Below are 21,133 nucleotides of genomic sequence, written 5' to 3' on the forward strand. Positions count from 1 at the left end.
TCTATGTATATTGCTGCATGTCCTTTATCCTCATCACTTTCAGAGTTGACTGTATATGCTGCACTCTGTAAATTAGTATAACTGATAATATAACACGATGGCAGCTGAATCTAAAATGTTGAATGGGTATATATTTTGTAACTTTTATTTATTTTCTAAACAGTTTGAATTATATATAATTTTATTTTTAAAAGTATCTTCTATCTATCCTAGTACCAAGAGATAGTATCATTTTGTGTGCACATTTTCCCAGGTGACAATATTAAAGAAAAGATCTAAAAGTTACAGTCATTATGTATTTTAAAAATAGCATTTCAATTAATTGCACTAGCAAAGGAATAGATTGTTACTAAGGAAACAACATATATTTGGTAGATACTGGAAAAACTTCCAGATAATCAGAATTGTTTTAGAAGATACATTAAAATGGCATAAAAGATATAGCTAAGTGTTTTTAAATTTAGTTATAAATAAAATTGAAATCAAAACCATAATATGATAAGATCATCTATACTACTATCAAGTTGTTTTAAAATACAATCAATTATTTATGTTTTTATCTAGATGGCCTGTACTTTCCAGGGATCTTACTTACTCTGCCTTCAATCTTTGCATAGAAGCACTGGGATTGTAGACTTGTATGAATGAACCCAGCTTTTATTTGTCTTCTGGATATGTGAACTCATGTCTCCAGGCTTGTAGAACAAATGCTATATTCATGAGAAATCTTCCAAGGCTGTTTTTATTTTCTCAGATGATTTATTATGTATGTTTTTGTTGACCCATCTTCTTTAGAAAGGGGATTATTATTTATACTAACACTTGACCACATATAATTCTTGTTGTAAATGTGTTTTGTCATTTCCATGTTCACTGTGAGTAGCTATGCTAGTTCAATCATCCAGAAAAAAAAAAAGCATGGAGCATTTCCTTTTTTTTTTTTGTTTTGTTTTTGTTTTTGTTTTTGTTTTTCAAGACAGGGTTTTTCTGTGTAGCTTTGGAGCCTATCCTGGCACTCACTCTGGAGACCAGGCTGGCCTTGAACTCACAGAGATCCGCCTGCCTCTGCCTCCCGAGTGTTGGGATTAAAGGCATGCACCACCAACGCCCGGCTTGCATGGAGCATTTCTAAGTGCCAGCCATTGAGCATTCTTGCTGAATTTCCATAGCCACTTCTTACTGTACAAACTTTCAAATATGTTCTGAATGTCTAATTTATTTGGACAAGAGGCCAAATTATTTTTTGTTTAATGGAGATTTTTATCACATGGGAAATCAAAAATTTAATACTCTTTTAAATTTAAGACTCTTTTAATGTTCACAACATGGCTCTCTTGTGTGTGAAGAAAACAGATGAACCCACGTACTATAAGTTCTGCGTTAGATCAGTGATACTTCTGTGTGAGCCACAGCAGGCTCCTGTGTACCTCTTCTTAAGGAAAGCTGAGGTACTGCAATTTCTAGTCCATTGGCATCTCTTAGTTCTATACATTTTTATTTTTTATTTTTAAAAGTGATAGTCTTTTAAATGTGTGTGTGTGTGTGTGTGTGTGTGTGTGTGTGTGCGCGCGCGCGCCATGTGTATACAGATCCCCCTGGAGGACAGGAGAGGATGGATGTTGGATCTCCTAGAGCTGGATTACAGTGCATTGTAAGATTCCCTCAGTGGGTGATAGGAACTTAACTCTGATCCTTTGCAAGAGCGAAAGGTGCTCTTAAATGCTGTGACATGCTGGTCCCTTATATTTATAAAGGCCACCTGGGACAACGTTCATGACTTGGCAGCAAGCATGTGGCTGCCACAGGGCTACAGAACCAGACATAGTCCCTGGCATCAGCCCAGGCCCTGGTGACACCGTGGCCCCAGGTGGCAGCGCAGGTTACTTAGATGGGCATGGAGCCAATGGCAACATGGCCCTAGAACCCCCACATGGCCTCAGATGTGGTTCCAGATCCTGAGCATCCTCACTGCCTTTGAAAGTTACCAGGAGCTTCAGACATCAGCATAGGTCCTTTCTATGCTGGGCCGGGAACACAGTCTGGCTCTGGCCACAGCTCAGGCACACATAATGCTATGACCCTGGGGTGACAGCATATGTTACTCAGGTCTGTATTGGCCCAGCAGCAACACAACCGTCAGGCATCAAGAAGGTCACAGGTGGAGGCCTAGATCCTGGGAATCAATGTAGCCATTGGTGACAACACAGGCCACAGGCATCAGCACAGATTCAGGCTGCAGACTTGGTCCTTGGATCCAGCCTGGGCCTGGATGTCCTCCTGGCCTTAGTTGGCATTGCAGATTCCCCGATAGGCATGTCCCCATTGGGTGGCATGGCCCCCAAATGCCAACATGTCGCCAGGTGATAACTCAGACCTCCGGTATCTGAAGTAAAATGGAAATATATCCTATTGCCTGACCATTCCCCACCCCCCTTGCCACTACGGCAGACAGAAGAGCAGACCTGGGGGCACAAAAAAAGGACGATCTGGCCTTGACCCTCATCAAGTACAGCAATCCACAGAGCAGGGCCTGTACCTTGCCTAGGCAAAAAGGTAGAGCTGGCCGTGGTGGTGCCAGTGCCGGTGATCTGGACCTGAGGATGTGAGAGCAGAGGAACCCGCTCGACCCTTTGCTATCTGCTACACGCATGGGGCTAGCTAGGGCAGCGCTACAGAGCTTGCCTGGGTGGTGACCATGAGGAAAATCTGGAAGGCTGACCACTCCAGCGACTACCCAGGCCAAGAAACAGTACTATGAAGTAGTTAAACCACACACCAACCTCATCTACAAATTGCTGGAGCATAGGAAGGGGCAGACCTGCAGATCCAAAATCTACAGGATCTCCTTGACACAAGGCAACAATAGGACATCCAAGAGGAGTTCCAGTGAGGGCCCAGTATGAAGGTGTAGCAGAAGTCAGAGGCCCGGAATCATACCAATGACTTGTTTCAATAAACACAAGTGAAAATATATGGACAAATGTATACTGTGTGACTCACTGGGCCACGCTCCGGTTTCCATGTCAAGATCTCTTTTTTATTTGTTTTGTTTTTTGGGGAATATACTTTTAAATTTTGTTTTGGAGGAGAGGTTGCAAGGGCAGAGGGGCAGAGGCAAGGGGATAGAATGAGTGAGATTGGGATACATGATGTGAATTCCACAAAGAATCAATTAAAATTAAATAAAACACACCACCAAAAAAAAAAAGAATAAAACGGCCAACAGACAAAAACATAAAAATAAAAAGAACAGAAAAAAAACACCGGCAAAATAACAAAGAGGGCCAGCAAGGTGTCTCAGTAGGTATAGGTGTTTTTTATTTTTCCATGCCTAGTTAGATTCCAGTACACCCATGTGTATACCACTCAACTCCTGTTTTTTTTTTTTGTTTTTTTTTTTTTTTTTTTTTTTTTTTTTGGTTTTTTGAGACAGGGTTTCTCTGTGTAGCTTTGGAGCCTATCCTGGCACTCGCTCTGGAGATCAGGCTGGCCTTGAACTCAGAGATCCACCTGCCTCTGCCTCCCGAGTGCTGGGATTAAAGGCGCTCGCCACCAACGCCCGGCTACCACTCAACTCTTAAGCCATCATAATTACTTAATCTTTGGTACATAGATGCTAGTCTGGAGTCTGGCCCTAAAACTACAAAAATCTAAAATTTCTCTAAGAGTTTCCATATTTTCCCAGATGTTATTTTTGGCTTCATTCATATTCAGTTTGTACTTTCACTCAAGAAGATACCTGTATGCCTGTGTTCATTATTAGCCTTCATCTGCTGCCTTCAGATTAACTCTCTCAAAAATTAAATTTCTGGTGGTGACCTTTGATACAGCCTTGGATCATACCTAAATTCTAATCATTGGAGCAGATAAAACTAAGAAATGGGCCCTTAGACCTCAGTTTTAATATTTTCATGATCTAAGTGTAATCCTCCTGAATGACTACATCATACCGTGGGAAAGGGAACAGCCTCTTCCTTAGCAGTGGGTGCAAGTAAGCTAGACCGATCAGTGGGGAAGGAAGCAGGGTGTACTGATAGTGGGCAAGAGCCAGGGTTTCCTTGGTAGTCCAGGGGGGACAAGATATGGCTTTTTGGCATGTTTTGTTTCCTGAGAGTCATGAAACTTGTCTGTTTGTATACATTTTTAAGTCAATTCTATGAAATTAGATCCAAAGGATTACATGAGAGGAATTTACCATATGTGGCAGTTTTTAGTGAAATGGCTAACATTAAGTGAATTTCAAACTGGAATGTGATCTATATGTCAAAATCTGGTTTCCATCTAGTAATTTATACATTATTATTTTGCTCACTTATGAAAGAAAATGGTTAGGAGTTTATTCAAAATATAAATGTTCCAACTGCCAACTCAATATAGCTTATTTATCTTTTTATCAGTAAGATAATTAAGCTGTAAATAATATTTGAGGCTACCTGCCTCTAGGGCTCCTTGACTGGAGCCTAATTATATTCTGGATTGAAGTTGTTATTCTAAAAGACATCAATGCAAAGAGAAAGATCAGCAAGCCGATAGAAGCACATATTTCTTGCACCCTCACATATCACTGTCTGCTTTGCAATACCCTATCATTAGAACATGGAAATGCTGATTCATATGTAATAAGTACAATTATATGGTTAATTGATAGATGCAAATTTCATACACAAAATTAAATATGCCATCATGTGTGAACTGATAGGATATTGCCGATGATCTATGCAAAGATATAAGGGAAATACAATAGTCAATGTATTTCCAGTGAGGGCCATACGTGAACACAAGATGAAGCCATTTTCAAAGAAAGAATATGACAATTCAGACAGATTCTGCTATTGACTGGAAGCAGAAAATTGCTGTGTATGTCCAATTTTGATATTTGCACATTTAGCCTGTGATAGGGCCATTTAGAGTGTTTGAAGAGTTCTAAAGACTATACTTTAATTCCATTTTTCTTTTTAGGAAGATAATAATAGAACTAGGATTATTCTCAAGATCAAGGTAGTAAAATAGAGCAAACAGACCTGCTGAGAATTCACCCAGCTCTCTATTGGGAACACTCTAATCTCCCGAGACTCACACACAGACTGAGTGCCCCCTTACACTGGTCAACACTTACTCCACATTTGATTTATTCTGGACCCAGATGCCAGTTCCTCCTTATCAACCATTATGTCCTTCTCAAGTTCATTCTTACAGTCACTGAAAAACACATAGCAGGCTCTTTCCCTGAATATCTATGGTAACTACAGGATCTGTTTCACAAGAAGGGAGATTTTGCCAGGATCCAGATACCAGCAAGATGAAACTATTTTGCCAAAATTGTTGTGGGTGTGTTTTGCTATAAACAGAAAATATTTATAGTACTCCCACCTCCATGGGCTCTAAATGAGGAGGAAACAGCTCTAGGAGATGGTGGTGAGACAGATGGGCTCGTAAACATATTAGTCTGTGGGAAGGCACAGGGGATTGCACAGTATACCCCCATGGAAACCAAAAACCTGCAGATGCTCAAGTCCCTTGTGTGATGAAGCTTTGGATTCAAAGTAACCTGTGTGCATTCATTCCCTCTTGTACTTTAAATAACCTGAAGGCTATATTCAATGCCTAATACAATGTTAATTCTATGCAAATGCTTGTTGTACTATACTGTTCAGGGAACTGGACAAGAAAAAAATTTGCTTGTATTTAGCAAAATTTAATTGTCCCAAATATCTTCAGTTCATGGTTGGTTGAATTCATGGATGCTGAACCCAGAGTTATTTATAGTGTAATTCTGTATAAATTATATATATATATATATATATATATATATATATTGTATCAATTGTTTCAATTGTTCTTATAAAATCTCTAATATTTTCCTTCACAGTTCAAGGTTAAATGGGATGATCTTGTAGACCGTGACTAAGATAATTCAGAAGATTTAGCAAAAATTTCTCCTGAAAACAAAAAGGCTCAGAAAACAGTAGCTGCTCTACACTTGCTCATAGGCACTGCTGTAAGTGTCTGGAAAGTTCTGTTTACATTGCAATGTTAACTTTGCTTTATTTTCGGGGAATACAACATTGCATTTTGGAGAAAATTTGTGGGAGCCCCAAGGCTGTTGAAATGAAGAAAATAGGGCATAGGTGAGATGGCTTAGGACTTTGAGTGTAGATGAACAACGGGCTGGCAGGAAAGCAGGTGGCTGCCTTGGACTGAGAGCTCCTAGTGACAGTATTTGGAGAGAAACAGGAATTAGGGGATCATGGGTAACTTCTAGATGATCTCACCCAAATTAATGCATGATAGTTTCAGTTCTAGATCACTCGATACAATATTAAGAACAACATCAAGAAAGGTGTTTCATTTGAGTTGACTATGAGACAGTCCAGATTCTGATTGTAGCTGTGGGTTACATAAATTAATAAAAGACACAGATTCTGAATTCAGGGGCTCAAATTAAAGTTGAATATCAGAAAAGCAAAGCATCTGGCCACTAGCTTCTTACCTCTACCCCAGGCTGAATGGGCTGACCCTGTTTCCATGAGCTCTCACCAAGCCTCAGACTGCTGCTTCTCCGAATGCCTCCTACGCACTACTTGCTGCCATCTTTTATACCCTTCAGTACTGGGATTAAAGTGTGAGCTTTAATTCTCTTTTAGACTGATTCAATCTTGTAGATCTTGGTGACCCTGTACTCACTCACGGAGATCCATCTACCTCTTAATCCTGAGTCCTAGGATTAAAGGTGTGTACCGCAATTTCCTAGCTTTTGGCTGCTGGGATTAAAGGTGTGTATGATCACTGTCTGACCTCTGTAGTTTGAGGCTGACTTTGCTTTTCTGAATCTTCAGTCGAGCTTTAATAAATCATAAATAACGTATCACTATAGCTATGAGTGTGGATCTTGGGAAAATGTCATTGAAAAAGGTATACATTTCAAAGCCATCCATTCATGAAAACTATTTAAAGAGAAGATCAAAGTAATAAATCTTAACAATAAATATTTAATAAATAACGTATTGAATATTTTTAATATGTTTATTAGTGTTAAGCATTTTACACCCAACTTTTAATTATATTTATTCATTTATTTTACATTTTGACTTCAGTTCCCCTCCCTACACTCCTCCTGTTCTCTTACCCTATCTCCCCAGCCCTCATCTATTCCTCTTCTTATACAGAATTTTAAAGCTGCTAATAAAATCCTTTTCTATAACTTTTGTATACTTAGTGATATTTTTCTTTTTCCAATCTACTTTGTGAGGGTTTGACTATAGAAGATGCTACTTTTAGTCATAGTCCCATGAACTAAATACTAATCACACAAGTTAATATAAAAATATATGCTAGAGTAATAGACTTAAGTATTATCTTTGTAAAGATTTGTGAATCATACAAACTTCAAAACAAGCGTTGAAGGTCCAGGTGCCTGCATCAAAAGCTTACAGACAGGAATCAATTTGAACCCTATCAGCCTGTATTTTCAGTTCCCATTACAAATTTTATATTTTTATAGAGAGATATTTAAATAAAAGTCTCCTAAAAATCGTAAACCTTTAAATATCTACTTAAGCTGTTATAAAATATGGGTATATTTTAAGTGGGGAGACATGAAAAATATCTTAAAGGCCAAATAGTCGGCCTCCAGAGACTGTAAGAGAATCCGATGAACAACTTAATGGGCAAATCAAATCCTTTTAAAAAGTAATGAAGTGGCACTACTGGAATACTGAAACAAAGGCTAAAAGCCTCAAGCACCATTAGTAATATTGTCTACTGATGCCATTTGGATTCGGGGTGAAAAATGAGCCTCTCTCTGTTCCTGAGGAGACCACTGGCCAATTCATGAAACTGTAATTTTTTCTTTGTTATTTGTTTTTACAAATAGGTATCTGTTGAGTTAACATGGAACTGAAGAGGAAGTAAAAACAAAAAAGAAAGAAAGAAAACACAAAAGTATGGAAGCATTTAATTACCTTGTGAATATTTATTTAGCCTTACATCTGTATTTTAATTTTCCATTTTTAAAAGTATGAACAGGTGTTTTTCCTGAGCATATATCTGTACACCATTTGTTGTTGTTGTTGTGGTCCACAGAGGCCATAACAGGGCTCTTGGAAATTAGGATATTTAAAAATTTTTCCCTTATCCATAAACCCAATTAAATAATAATTTATAAATAACATATGTGTGACCCAAGCTTTCTTTCCATTTGACAAGTTTATATTTAAAGCACAGCCTTTTTAAAATTTAAACTGGAAACAAGTTTGTTTTACATGTCAATCCCAGTTCCCTCTTCATCCTCTCTTCCCCTTTCTGCTCCTCAGGGAGGGTGAGGTCTTCCATGAGGGATCTTCAAAGTCTGGCATATCATTTGGAGCAGGGCCTAGACCCTCCCCCTTGTGTCTAGGCTGAGAGAGTACAATGGAAAAAAAGAAAGCATCTTCAACAAATGGTGCTGGCACAACTGGATTCAGACATGTAGAAGATTGCAGATAGATCCATATCTGTCACCATGCACAAAACAAGTTCAAATGGATCAAAGACCTCAACATAAATCCAACCACACTGAACCTCTTAGAAGAGAAAGTAGGAAATACCCCTGAACAAATTGGCACAGGGGACAGCTTCTTGAACATAACACCAGTAACACAGTTACTGAGATCGACAATTAATAAATGGGACCTCCTGAAACTGAGAAGTTTCTATAAGGCAAAGGACACAGTCAACAAGGCAAAACGCCAGCCTACAGAATGGGAAAAGATATTCATCAACCCCACATCTGAGACAGGGCAGATTTCCAAAATGTACAAAGAACCCAAGAAGCTAGTCACCAAAACACCAAATAATCCAATTAAAAAGTGGGGTGCAGACCTAAATAGAGAATTCTCAATAGAAGAATCTAAAATGGCTGAAAGACTCATAAGAAAGTGCTCAACATCCTTAGCCCACTACACAAAGCATTGGCTTTTAAACACAAATCACTTTGTGTATGAAAAAAGAAGCAATTTTATATGTACAGTCCTTCAAAAAGGGAATGGAAAAAAGGCAATATTGGTCATTAGTACTCTGATGTGTTATAAGATGGCGGATTTCAAAATCCTCTCATTAGGAGAAATTTCTGTCTTTCCTCCTATGCACCCCCTTCCCAAACTCCCCATCTTACTGGCCTAGTACATGAGCCCCAGTGAATAATTTGGGTTTGACTCTCGCCTCTGACACCCTTCCTATTCAAACTCTTGAGACAAGCAGGCACCAGCCATCAGTGAGCTGGGTGGGAGGTGGGGTAGTGTCTGAGACATCTTTAACTTGGGTGAGCTCTAAGCACATGTCATCCTAAAGTACATCACAACAATCTATGTCTTACACTCAGACATAGATTTCAGCATTGCAAACCCTCTGGGTCTTTGCATCTCTTTGTAAAGCTTCTCCCAGGAAAGACACATAAATATGACTTTATATTACTTACTGCAAGCAGTATTCAATGAGCATCATGTAGCAAGCACAGAGTTCCTTCCAAAATGTGTTGTAAAGTAGAACATTTAACAAAGTCATAAAATATTTGTTTAGTACTCAATTTGTAAATACGGAAAAATCACCCCCTTTTTGTATTCTGACAAATTTAAAATATGAATACATCTGTGTATGTACTCCCATGTCATATATGTCTTAAACAATATTTCTAGTTTTGCTTTTTCAAGTTTAGAGACAAGAAGCACTAGAGGAAAAATTTCATCAACTAAAGTCATCTAGCAGTGAATAAAATATGGCCATGAAAATTTTACCAACTTTTACATGTTACACAGTTATTCAGAGCTCATAGTAGGATTGAGAAATCACCTACAAATATATGTGTGACAGGGAGGAGGTACAATATTATTTAAAATAATTTTTCATGGCTATTCTGAGATTGTACTTTGAACAAACATGAGAAATTCTTTGTAAGTCCATCTGTCATGTAATTTACAGCAAATTCTTAGAATGTTTACTATCAAATAACAAAGAAATGTAGCACTTGGCACTCTTGTCAACAGATTAATTAAAACATCATTATTCTGAACTGGAGAAATGGCTCATTGCTTTGAAGCAGGTACTGCTCTTGCAGCAGACCTAACTTTGATTCCCAGGACTCACACATCTCATAACTGCTCCAACTCCAGGTGCTCCTGGCCTCAGTGGGTACATACTCTAGGCATGACTCACAGAGACACATACACATAAATTTAAAAATTAAAAAAAAACAGATATGTGAAAAATGTATCCATATTTAATTGGCAAAATCATTTGTTACCTTGCAGGTATGCCTTCAGTGATTATCAAAGTGAGTCACTCTGAATTAACTGTAAAGAGGTTAAAGTTTCAATGAAATTGTGGCTCATTAAATTAGAAGAATATGTTCAAAATTTTAAAAAATCTTTTTTATTCATGACATGAAGCCAAAAGATAGCATTTGATTATTCATATACTTTCTTTTCTTTTTAAAAGCATGTTATAAATCTGAAGAATACTACCTTCCTGTTACACTAATAAGTAGATATATTGTCACTAATTATGTAAAAATGACTCTGGGACCCACCTGGGCAATGTATCATGAAGCCAACTTGGTGGAGCTAACATGTTATATCTATATACATTTATAAACCTTGGGAACAGACTTAAGATGTCAAAATAATGCATAGAATTAGAACCCATATATTCATATACATACCTCTTAATGGTTTATAAAAACATGCACATTATTTATATAAGAATCTTGATTATCAATGGAAAGGTTTCTATAACCAGCTTTCACCTCCTAAATAAGCATAGAATCAAAGGCTTAGTCTATGATCTGTGCTCCCTTTGTAGGATCTGTTATGGGAAAACACAACTAATGGCTCTCTTCTATAATAACCAGCTGGCTTTTAATTATTTTTATTGATTCGTCATTTGCTGTGTGAAAGAATTTTAGATAAGCAGCTTAATTCCTTAACATAAAGACACAGTCCCTAAAAAATACACAGATAAAGCTACTTTAAAAATGAAGCAATGAATGATGGGAGAGGATGTGTCTTTTTTCTAAAGTTTCAGAGCTGGTTAGGGTAAAATCTAGCTAATTTAAAAAATCTGTGAAAATCTAAACTAAGAGCTCAAAGGGGCATTCATATCATTCAAATAAAGTACAGACTACTTTGGTTCATTATTTGGTAATTTTTTCATTTGTGTTGGGTTTTCATGCAGATCTGGGGAAGTAAAAAGAATGAGTCATGAGGTTAAAAATAATAACAAACACAATTGAAAAAAATCAATGGAACCAAGAAATTACTTCAGAAAGATTAAAACTGACAACCTTAAGCTCACACAGTACATACACATAGATAAAATTATAAATGAAAAAGAGGCATTGCAAATGGTACTAAAAAAATGCATGGGACCATAAGACTATAGTAACTATATATGCAAATAAATTAAGTGACTTAGGAGAAATGGATAAATTCCTGGGAATGTATATGTTAATGTGGTTAAATCATGAAGAACATTAAACTGAATTAGATTAACAGTATGGGAATTGGATCATTGATTAAAACATGCAAATATAACTGGATGGAATTATGGTTCCATTCTACCAAACATTTAAGGAGAGATAAAGTCCAGGGCTGTGCAAGTTCTCTCACTCTCAGCAATGGAAAGAAGGAGGAACATTTCCAAATCAGCCACATGGCTCACCAGGGAAGGTTTGATGATCTGGGTTCAATCCCTTGATGTCACCATAGAAGAAAATTAACTGCCCTCCAAAGCTATCCTCCTACAACAGGTGTGTGTCTGTGTCTGTACTCACCCATATGATGCAAACATACACACACACACACACACACACACACACACACACACACACAGAGAGAGAGAGAGAGAGAGAGAGAGAGAGAGAGAGAGAGAGAGAGACTACATAATGAAGATGATGTTACAAGAAAAGATAACATGGTCTTTTAAATGAAATCCATCAGTAAAATACTAGAAAATTAAATAGATCAAGTTGGATCAAGTTGGATTTTCACTTAGGATACAAATATGGATCAATACATGCAAATACATAACTACTACATATTACTTGAAAAAAATAAAGGTTATATGATCCTTTCAACCACTGTAGAAAAAAACCTTTTGGCTAAAATTCACTCCACTTTTATATAAAACACTAAATTGTTAGATATTGAATATTCATGTCTCAGAAAAGGTCATTTATAATATGATTAATATGTAATTAATGTTTTCTAAGATAAAACACCAAATCAGTGCATAAGAGAACAAAATTAAAAAAAAAGAAAATTGAAAAAGTAAACAATGCAAAAAAACCCACAAAAACAAAAATATAGAAAAACATGATTAGGAACAAAAGAAGGAGTCCCTTATTTATGTGTGTTGACAGACTGTCTCACTGTTCTTAAGCTTATTCAATAGGCTAAACAGGCTGTTAAATCTCCAGGGATACAACTACACCTGCTGGAGCAGGATTTATGAGACTACACAACCATCCCTAGCATTTGTTGTTGTTGTTGTTGTTTTGACCTGTTTTGGGGGCCTAGAACTCGGGTGCTCAATTCTAAGTGGGAAGCACTGTACCATATGAGCTATTTCTACAGCCCAAGGGTATCTATTCTTACCAACTCTATTTTACATAGACATTATTCCAATAATTTGGAAATAATAAATCCATGTCAGTAAATAAACAGAAGGGAGAATGGATTGAGGGAGGAGAGAAAATAAAGAAATAAAAGAAAGAATAAAGAGGAAGATGCCTCTGGTTTCCATGGACATGATCTTTTCACACAGATAATACTAAATATTCTGTGATGAAACCTTTAGAAGTAACAACTCATTTTGTAAAGCTGCATGGTACTACATTAATCTAATTCAAAATGAAGAAAATAATCTAATTTGCAAAAGTGTCAAATGAATAATAAGTTTGATTAGGAGTCATGTTCTGTACAATATATGGGTAAAAATTCTGAAGACATAATAGATTAATTTTAAAGGAATCTTGAGAAAGAAGAATGAAATTAGGTGTATTATATTCTCTGATTTCATCCTGTACTAATATATTACAAAACTATACTAATTACAACTACATGATATTGGTACTCAGCTAGCATACAGACCAATGGAATAGAAATTCAAGAAAACATTTAAGAATATGTAGTAAAATGATCTTTAAGAAACACAGAAAACATGTAGAAGAGACAGAGGAAAATGTTCAATAATTATTTATAGAAGAAAGAGTATATCCACATATAAAAGAATGAAACTTATTCCTTTCTTATGCTAAAAAATGCCTGCATGTATACCAAAGACTTAAATGAAAAATATTAAACTGTAAAGCATGCATAAGACAACATCAGGGGAACGTTCTTTGACATTGATCTTGACAGTCAATCACTGGGTTGTGTTATAAAACAAAGGAAGCAAGAGGAAAAATGAGACTACATCAAATTATACAGATTCTGTTCAAGCACAGGCAGCAAAATGAAATTACATAGAATGGGAGAAGATATTTGTAAAAAGCCTGGACTGACCAAGGATTAACATAAAAATAAATACAGCGTCCAATCACCCTACACCAAACAGCTCTAGCTGGCTTCCTGTGACTGTGATAAAACACTGACCAAACTCAATCTTGGGAGAGAAGGATTCACTTGGCTTTCAAGTTAAAGTTCATCATCAAATGAAACCAAGACAGGAACGCAAGGCAGGAACCTCAAGTTGAGAACTGAAGGAAAATGATGGAAGTGTGTCGCTTAAATGTTTGCTTCCTATGTTCCTATGGCTTGTTCAGCCATGTTTTTTTTAATATATATACAGTCAAGGCACACCTGCCTGGTATTGCCCACAGGGAGCTGGTTCTTCCTGCACTAATCAGTGATCAAGAAATTGCCCCCACAGGCAACTCTGATGAGGTACCTTCTTCCTGGGTGTGTTGCTGAAACCAAATCTCTCTCTCTCTCTCTCTCTCTCTCTCTCTCTCTCTCTCTCTCTCTCTCTGTCTGTCTCTCTCTCTCTTTTCAAGACACATACAACATGTACGGAGGGACAGAGGGGTGTGGCAGAGAGGGATACATACAGATACACCCTGCTATGAACCTGAATGTTAATTGTTTCAAGTGTGGCAAAACAGGGGTGGGGGGCACTTGGTATGTGTATCCTGCTAGTGGGAATGTAAATAGATACTGAGCCTATGGAATGCAGGATAGAAGTTCCTGGATAATTAAAAACAACGCAGAACTACTATACAATTCAGAAATAATAATTCTGGTTATGAGTGCAAGTATGAAATTTTCTCCTCAAACAGACCTACATCTTCATGATCATTACTGTAGTTCACAATAACCAAGACCTGCAATGAACTTTAAGTCACAAACAGATAAATGGATAAAGAAACTGTGTGTACCTATGTACATGTGTGTCTTTGTGTATGTGTATACACAAGCACCAGCAATGTGAATCATAAAAATGAAGGTAATCCTGTCATTCATCAAGACAGACAGATGGACACATAAACTCAACTTTTAGAATATTTCAAGAGCTTTCATTGCAAGCATCATACACTTACAATGGGATATTTCAAAAAATTTAGAAACTTTCTACATGCAATAGGTAAGATACAAAAAGATAAAAGTTGTATTAGCATACTTATATGTGGAATACTTCCAGAACAAACCTATAGAATGAGAAAGTAGAATAGTGGAAACCAGAAGATGGAGAGTGGGTAAATAGGAAGTTCATATTTTAAAATGAACAGGAACTAGAGCTTCAGCCTTGATCCTGAGGCTGATATACATGTTTTTGTTGTTGTTGTTATTGTTTTTTCTGAGACAGGGTTTCTCTGTGTAGCTTTGGAGCCTGTTCTGGCACTCACTCTGGAGACCAGGCTGGGCTTAATCTCATAGAGATCTACCTGCTTCTGTCTCCTGAGTGCTGAGATTAAAGGCATGTGCCACCAATGCCCAACTATACATACAATTTAATTGAGATAATTTCTACATGGTTTATATATTCACCCAACATTCACATGATATAAATTGAATATTAAGTATCTTTGTCAATTAAACATTTTAATACATACATTATTTTGCCTTTAGAAAAACTATAGTCAGTAGCAACCAAAAAACCACATACATATGTGTGCGTGTACACACACACACACACACACACACACGCACACACACTAAAACAGAGCTCAACAGAAGCAGAAACCTGCTGTCCCAGGCTTTTTGAAGCATATTTCATCTTAGATTGATAAAGCAATCTCAGTAGATATGCATTCCAACCACATTTTACAATTGCTTTATGTTCTTCACAATGCCCCCAATCAATGCACAGGATCCTGTTAGAGTACATGGAATAGAAATTATAAATATCCATTGGAAATTATTTGAAATATATACAATACTATTGTCTTTGGGGTTTAATTTCATATATTGCAAGGAGATGAAAACAAAGCCCCGAGGCAAGAAACACAACTGTATCCTTCCATGAATAAATTATATTAGAGAATGTGCTTGAGAGATTGGAGGAGATGCAGGCAGTCTGTTTCTGTAATAAACAGGGTCTCTGATGAAAACTAGTGAACTTTGCCTGTTGCAACAACAATACCATATAAATAATTTTGCTACTTTTAGCCACATTATTACTATTCTGCTTTAAAATACCATAAAAATATTAACCTTGAAATTCTAGTGACCTGTTACCACAATGACCATCAGATTACATGATAAATCAGATGAAAGAGTATAGACCTTAATGCCTGAAAGATTTTTAAGATACAAAAGGAAGAGAATCATTACTTTGAGCTTAAGAAACTATTACTGACTTTGGGAAGGATGTGTGTAATGAAGAACAGCTTTTAGCAGCAACTAGATTCCAATCAAAAGGTCATAAAGAAGAAGACAGCAACAGACACTGATGTAAAGGAAGAGGGAAAGGAAAGACAGTAACACGAGGAAATAAAGGAAAGAAGATCTGTTGGTTCCCAAGCTTTGGGTTGAACGAGGTTAACTCATGTTGTTATAATTTGGCTAGTGCATTATAGTGAAAAATAGCAAAGTATCACAAACGTAAATCATCATATCATTTATGAACTTTTTTGCATTCAATATTCATCAAAAGCTTTATGTGTTCCTCTTTGTCTCAGTAGTTTCATTTCCAAGTACTCTCATCTTCCCAAGTGGGCAAAGACTTTCATAAAGAATGTTTATTATAGTAACATAAAAATGACAAACACAGAACTCACCTAAATATCTAACAATAGATCATAACTAATAACAGGGAATCACTGAAAATATTACCATGTTATTAAAATTATTCTAGCATGCTTTCTATAGCTGTGATAAACACCAGGAACAAAAGCAACTTAAATGAGGGGAGAGGAAAAGGTTTATTTGGCTTATAGACAGTCCATTATGAAGGGTAACCAAGGCAGGAATCCAGAGGCAGGAACAGAAAGCTGGGACTATGGAAGATTGCTGCTTACTAGATGGTTTGTATGACTTCTTATTGCTTGGTTACCTTTCATATTTAGTGTCAGCATGCATGTCAAGGGTGGCACTCCACACACTAGGCTGGGGCCCTCTCACACCAGTGAACAATCAAAAAATAAATAAATAAAGCTCCCATAGATGTGGTCACTGGCTAATCTGATCAAGGTAATTCCTCACTTGAGATTCATTCTTCCCAAGTATGTCTAGAATGCTAATCATGACAGATGGATATTATCTAAATAAATAAGCATAGGTTAAAATAAATCATAGGAAAACAGTGTAAAATAAATTATTAAAGTAATATGACAATGGGAAATGTTTGTAATATACAAGTAAGGAAATGGTTAAAATGAGTATAATTACATGGTAAGGTTTTAATCTAATTTTGCATAAGGACATACAATAAAACACTAAAATATTATCAATAATTAATTCTATCTTCAAATTACCTGAAATTTTCTAATCTTTTTGATTTTATATTTGTCTGTGTTGTTTCTCCAGTTAAAATACTTGTTTGCTGGGCGCACGCCTTTAATCCCAGAACTCGGGAGGCAGAGGCAGGCGGATCTCTATGAGTCCGAGACCAGCCTGCTCTACAAGAGCTAGTTCCAGCACAGCCTCCAAAGCCACAGAAAAGACCTGTCACACAAAAAAAGATACTTATTGTTTTTGTGAAGGACCCAGGTGAGGTTCTGATCACAGAGCAGGGTTGGCTATCGCAGAGTTTTGCTGCTAGCCTTGTCTCCAGCATCATAGTCTGATGTTTTCGTTTGAATACATTAACTTACCTGTCTTTTTAAAGTGACATTAACTTCCAATTTTAGTGGTCAGAATCATACCTCTCTGTAACGATAAATCTTTCTGCCAGCTGCCAGAGTTCTGCCCACCTACAAGTTAGGGCCCCAAGTAACACACAGAGACTTATATTAGTTACAGTGCTTCTGGCCAATGATTAAGAATTCTTATATGCTTGCTTTGTCTTATGTATCAACCATAGCCATTAATCTATATATTTATAGAGACTTACCATATGGAGGATTCCGGTGGCGTGTGTCCTCTAACTGGGATCACATGGTGGCTCCACAGAGAAGAGTAGGAAGAGAGCAACTTCCTGCTTGTCCCTGCTTATATTCTGAGTCTGCCTGCTATGTCACCTCCTGCCTGGATCACAAGACTTCTCTTTACTACATTTCCCAGAATTTTCCTGGATTCCTACTCTTGCCTAACTTGCTTCCCTATTGACCAACAGTACTTTATCATCCAATAAGACAAACATACACAGAAGGACCTCCCCCATCCCCCCTCTCTCTTATTGTATGAAACAAATTAGAGCTAAGCAAATGCTTTATTATGGAGTTAAGAAAGTTTTAAGAGAACAGTGGTATACTCAGGAAGGGTGAGTGGAATTCTCAAGAGATATAGTCCGTCCTAGGACCCCTTCTTCAGAGAACAACAACAACAAACAATTTTGGGTTTGGATTTTGTACCCAGTATAAAGGCTCTGCCTCCATGGTACATGACTACTTGGTAAATAGACAAATCTATGGGGCCTCTGGTAGTGGATCAGTACTTATCCCTTGCACATGAATGGACTGTGGGAGGCCACTCTACATAGAGGGATACTCTCTCAGCCAAGACACACAGGGGAGTGTCTAGTCCCTGCTTCAAATGATTTGACAGACTTTTAAGAATCCCCATGGAAAGCTTCACCCTCCCTGGGGAGCAAAAAGGGGATGGGATAGGGGATTGGTGGGAAGCAGGGGAAGAGGGGAGGGAGAGGGACCTGGGATTGACATTTAAAACAAGCTTGTTTTTAATTTAAATAAAAAAGGAAAATGAGAAAAATGGACAAATGAGGGTATAAATGGAGAACAACTCCTGAGCATATACATATCTGTGCAGATGTGAATGAAATGGTACCTATATTTTATTGAAAATCCTTTAGTGAAATATTTCTTAACTCTAGCAATCACATCATCAGTATGTATTTCCCATCATTCCCTAGATTGGGGTATGCTGTTAAGATCTAACCCATTATCACTGGGCCTTTGAATCAGCATGTGTACAATAAGAAAATGAGAGGTAAGTCACCTAACTGTACCACCTTACCACAGGGAAATCTAAAATTAAGTTCCCAAAGACAGAGAAAATATTTCTTATATATAAGTAGGATGAAAAAACCTGAAGAAAGATACTATTGTATTAGTAAAGGCATTATTACTGTCCCAAATTCTGCTTTTTGTGACTAAAAGCACACAGGATCAACTGATACATCTCCTCTTCTCCAGAGGAGGAAATCATTATAGTTGACATATGCCCCTTCTTGCAATTTCCTGTTCCATACCATTTCTAATACCATGGGCCAAGCATAATGCTCAGCAGTAGTGGTTAAAATGTAGAGACTTCTTCTACATATTTATCTCTGCTCAAACTGAGATAAATATGTTGAACATTGCTGAAGTCCATAAGTAGAATTTTAATCTGCAAATTAAAACCTCTTTTTCTAACCCCAGCTTCAAAGAATGAAAATTTCCTGCTACCCATTTCTCATTCCAAGAATGAAGCACTTGTGAAATCAAAGGGGGCTCTAAGAATAGGCAGAAAAATAGGATGAAAGAACTCAAAGGTGTTCAGTTGTATTCTGGCTGCATTTGAAAATATGAAGCTCACATAAAACTTCAGCAAGGCTTTCCTTGGAGCATACATTTTAACACCTTTCTGAATATTGTATCATGTATGCAGGGACACTGTTTCTAAGTCATTCACTGCCACTTTTACAATTCATTTAATATTTCATGATTGTATCTTTAAAATCATACCCCCAGGCAGTACAATTTACCATGTTGCTCCTAGACCAATGCTAGCTACTAGCAACTCTTCCCATGGGTACAAACTAACTCCTGTTACCTGCTTTTCATTTGCTGACATTCTAATTAATTGAAAGTTGATGATATACCATGGAGTCAAAGATGCAAGGCATCATGGCTGTGCTTTATTGGCCCAAGAGTCAGGACTGACAGGTGCAAATCAGAGAAGATACATGTTCAAGACTGCTTCTTGTCCATGCCCCTCCAACTTACCCCATTCTTCTAACAATTTTCATACCCACACAATGGACATTTTTATCTTACACTCAACTCTTGAATGAAGGTTTCTAATACACTTTTCTAGAGTGTAAAAGAAATGTCTTGTGTCCTTTGTGTAAGTGTGTGTGTGTGTGTGTGTGTGTGTGTGTGTGTGTGTGTGTGTGTGTTGTATGTATATTATCATAATACCAAGTCTCCAAGTGGATTACAGAGTCTTATTATCCTGTTTTCTTTTTGTGGTAAGTAGCATTGGATATTTGGCAATCCAGTTCTATTCTCAATAGAAGGCATGGCCCTTTTGCCTCAAATTCAATGGTTTTTCACTGAATATCACACAGTTAAGACTTTCAATGAAGTGTGTAGAGAAAAGCCTAGTCTACACCTTATAAGTATATTGATTCATCTTCTCTTCCCATTACTCCTAATTATTTTACATTCATTTCTCTTTGAATTCATACCTCTACAATCATCATATTCTGTATATCCTCCCTCAACCTCTATGTGAATTTCTTTGAATGAAATATATGTTTGTGTTTTTGTTTGTTTGTTTGTTTGTTTGTTTTTGAAGACAGGGTTTCTCTGTGTAGCTTTGGAGCCTATCCTGGCACTCATTCTGGAGACCAGGCTGGCCTTGAACTCACAGAGATCCGCCTGCCTCTTCCTCCTAAGAAATATAGGTATTTTAATTAAGACTTTATCTTTGAAGGATCTCTGATGTTTGACTTTCTGCAATATAATTTTCCTTGAATATATACGCCTCTTCATATCACATCACATCTAGAAATACAACTTATAGATGTACATCTGTAATTTCAATCCCCTTAACCATTGTCATGTAGGGACATCCAAACATGCGCCATTGTCAAAAGTCACTTGGAAGCAAAATTCAGAGAATCCCAGTGAATGGGGAAGAGCAGATATGAGGAACTTCCCTTCTCCTATACTCCCACAAACAGCCAGGAACTGACCTATCAAGCATCAGGATGAGCAACAAGACAATAATAAACAGGTTTTGTTTAAGCTACTAAGTTTGTGGTAATGTGTTTTGGAGCCTAGAAGACTAACAAAAAATACATTAAACTCACCACATTTTATCTAAACTAATTATCTTTACAGCAAAATGTGTTTCTTGTCACCTTTCTGTGGATGTGAATGCTAGCATTGACCTCTCTAGGGATTCACTGGGATGTGTCTCCACTTCCCAGTCTATGTCTACCTTGTAGCCAAAAAGCATGGGGTCATCTTGTGTACATTCCATTTTCCACCCTGTTTACTTTTCTGTGGAAAAGTAAATTAGGAGTCCTCTTATTAGATGAATACAATGGTGAAACTCCTTTATAATGTCTACTATGTCACCTTCATCTACACAATATTGAATTGGATTTTCCCTAACATCTTGTTCTAATCATGCTCACCGATAGCGTAAACAACATCAAAATGATTTTTAAAAAGACTTTAAAGAGAATTTTTATAGCCTTCATCACTATCCCACTTAACTTTTCATTTCTGTTAAATCACCTTGCCCATCTTTCCCTGGGTATTTCCTAAATA

General features: G+C 37.1%; 1 protein-coding gene across 1 annotated transcript in view; it reads right to left on the reverse strand.

Moving 5' to 3' along the window:
• Positions 1 to 21,133, reverse strand: part of Cntnap2 (contactin associated protein 2) — a 1,481,094-nt gene that overhangs the window by 1,430,742 nt on the left and 29,219 nt on the right. The window lies entirely within an intron of this gene.

This window comes from Cricetulus griseus (genome assembly GCF_003668045.3).
Source record: "Cricetulus griseus strain 17A/GY chromosome 1 unlocalized genomic scaffold, alternate assembly CriGri-PICRH-1.0 chr1_0, whole genome shotgun sequence".
NCBI lineage: Eukaryota > Metazoa > Chordata > Mammalia > Rodentia > Cricetidae > Cricetulus > Cricetulus griseus.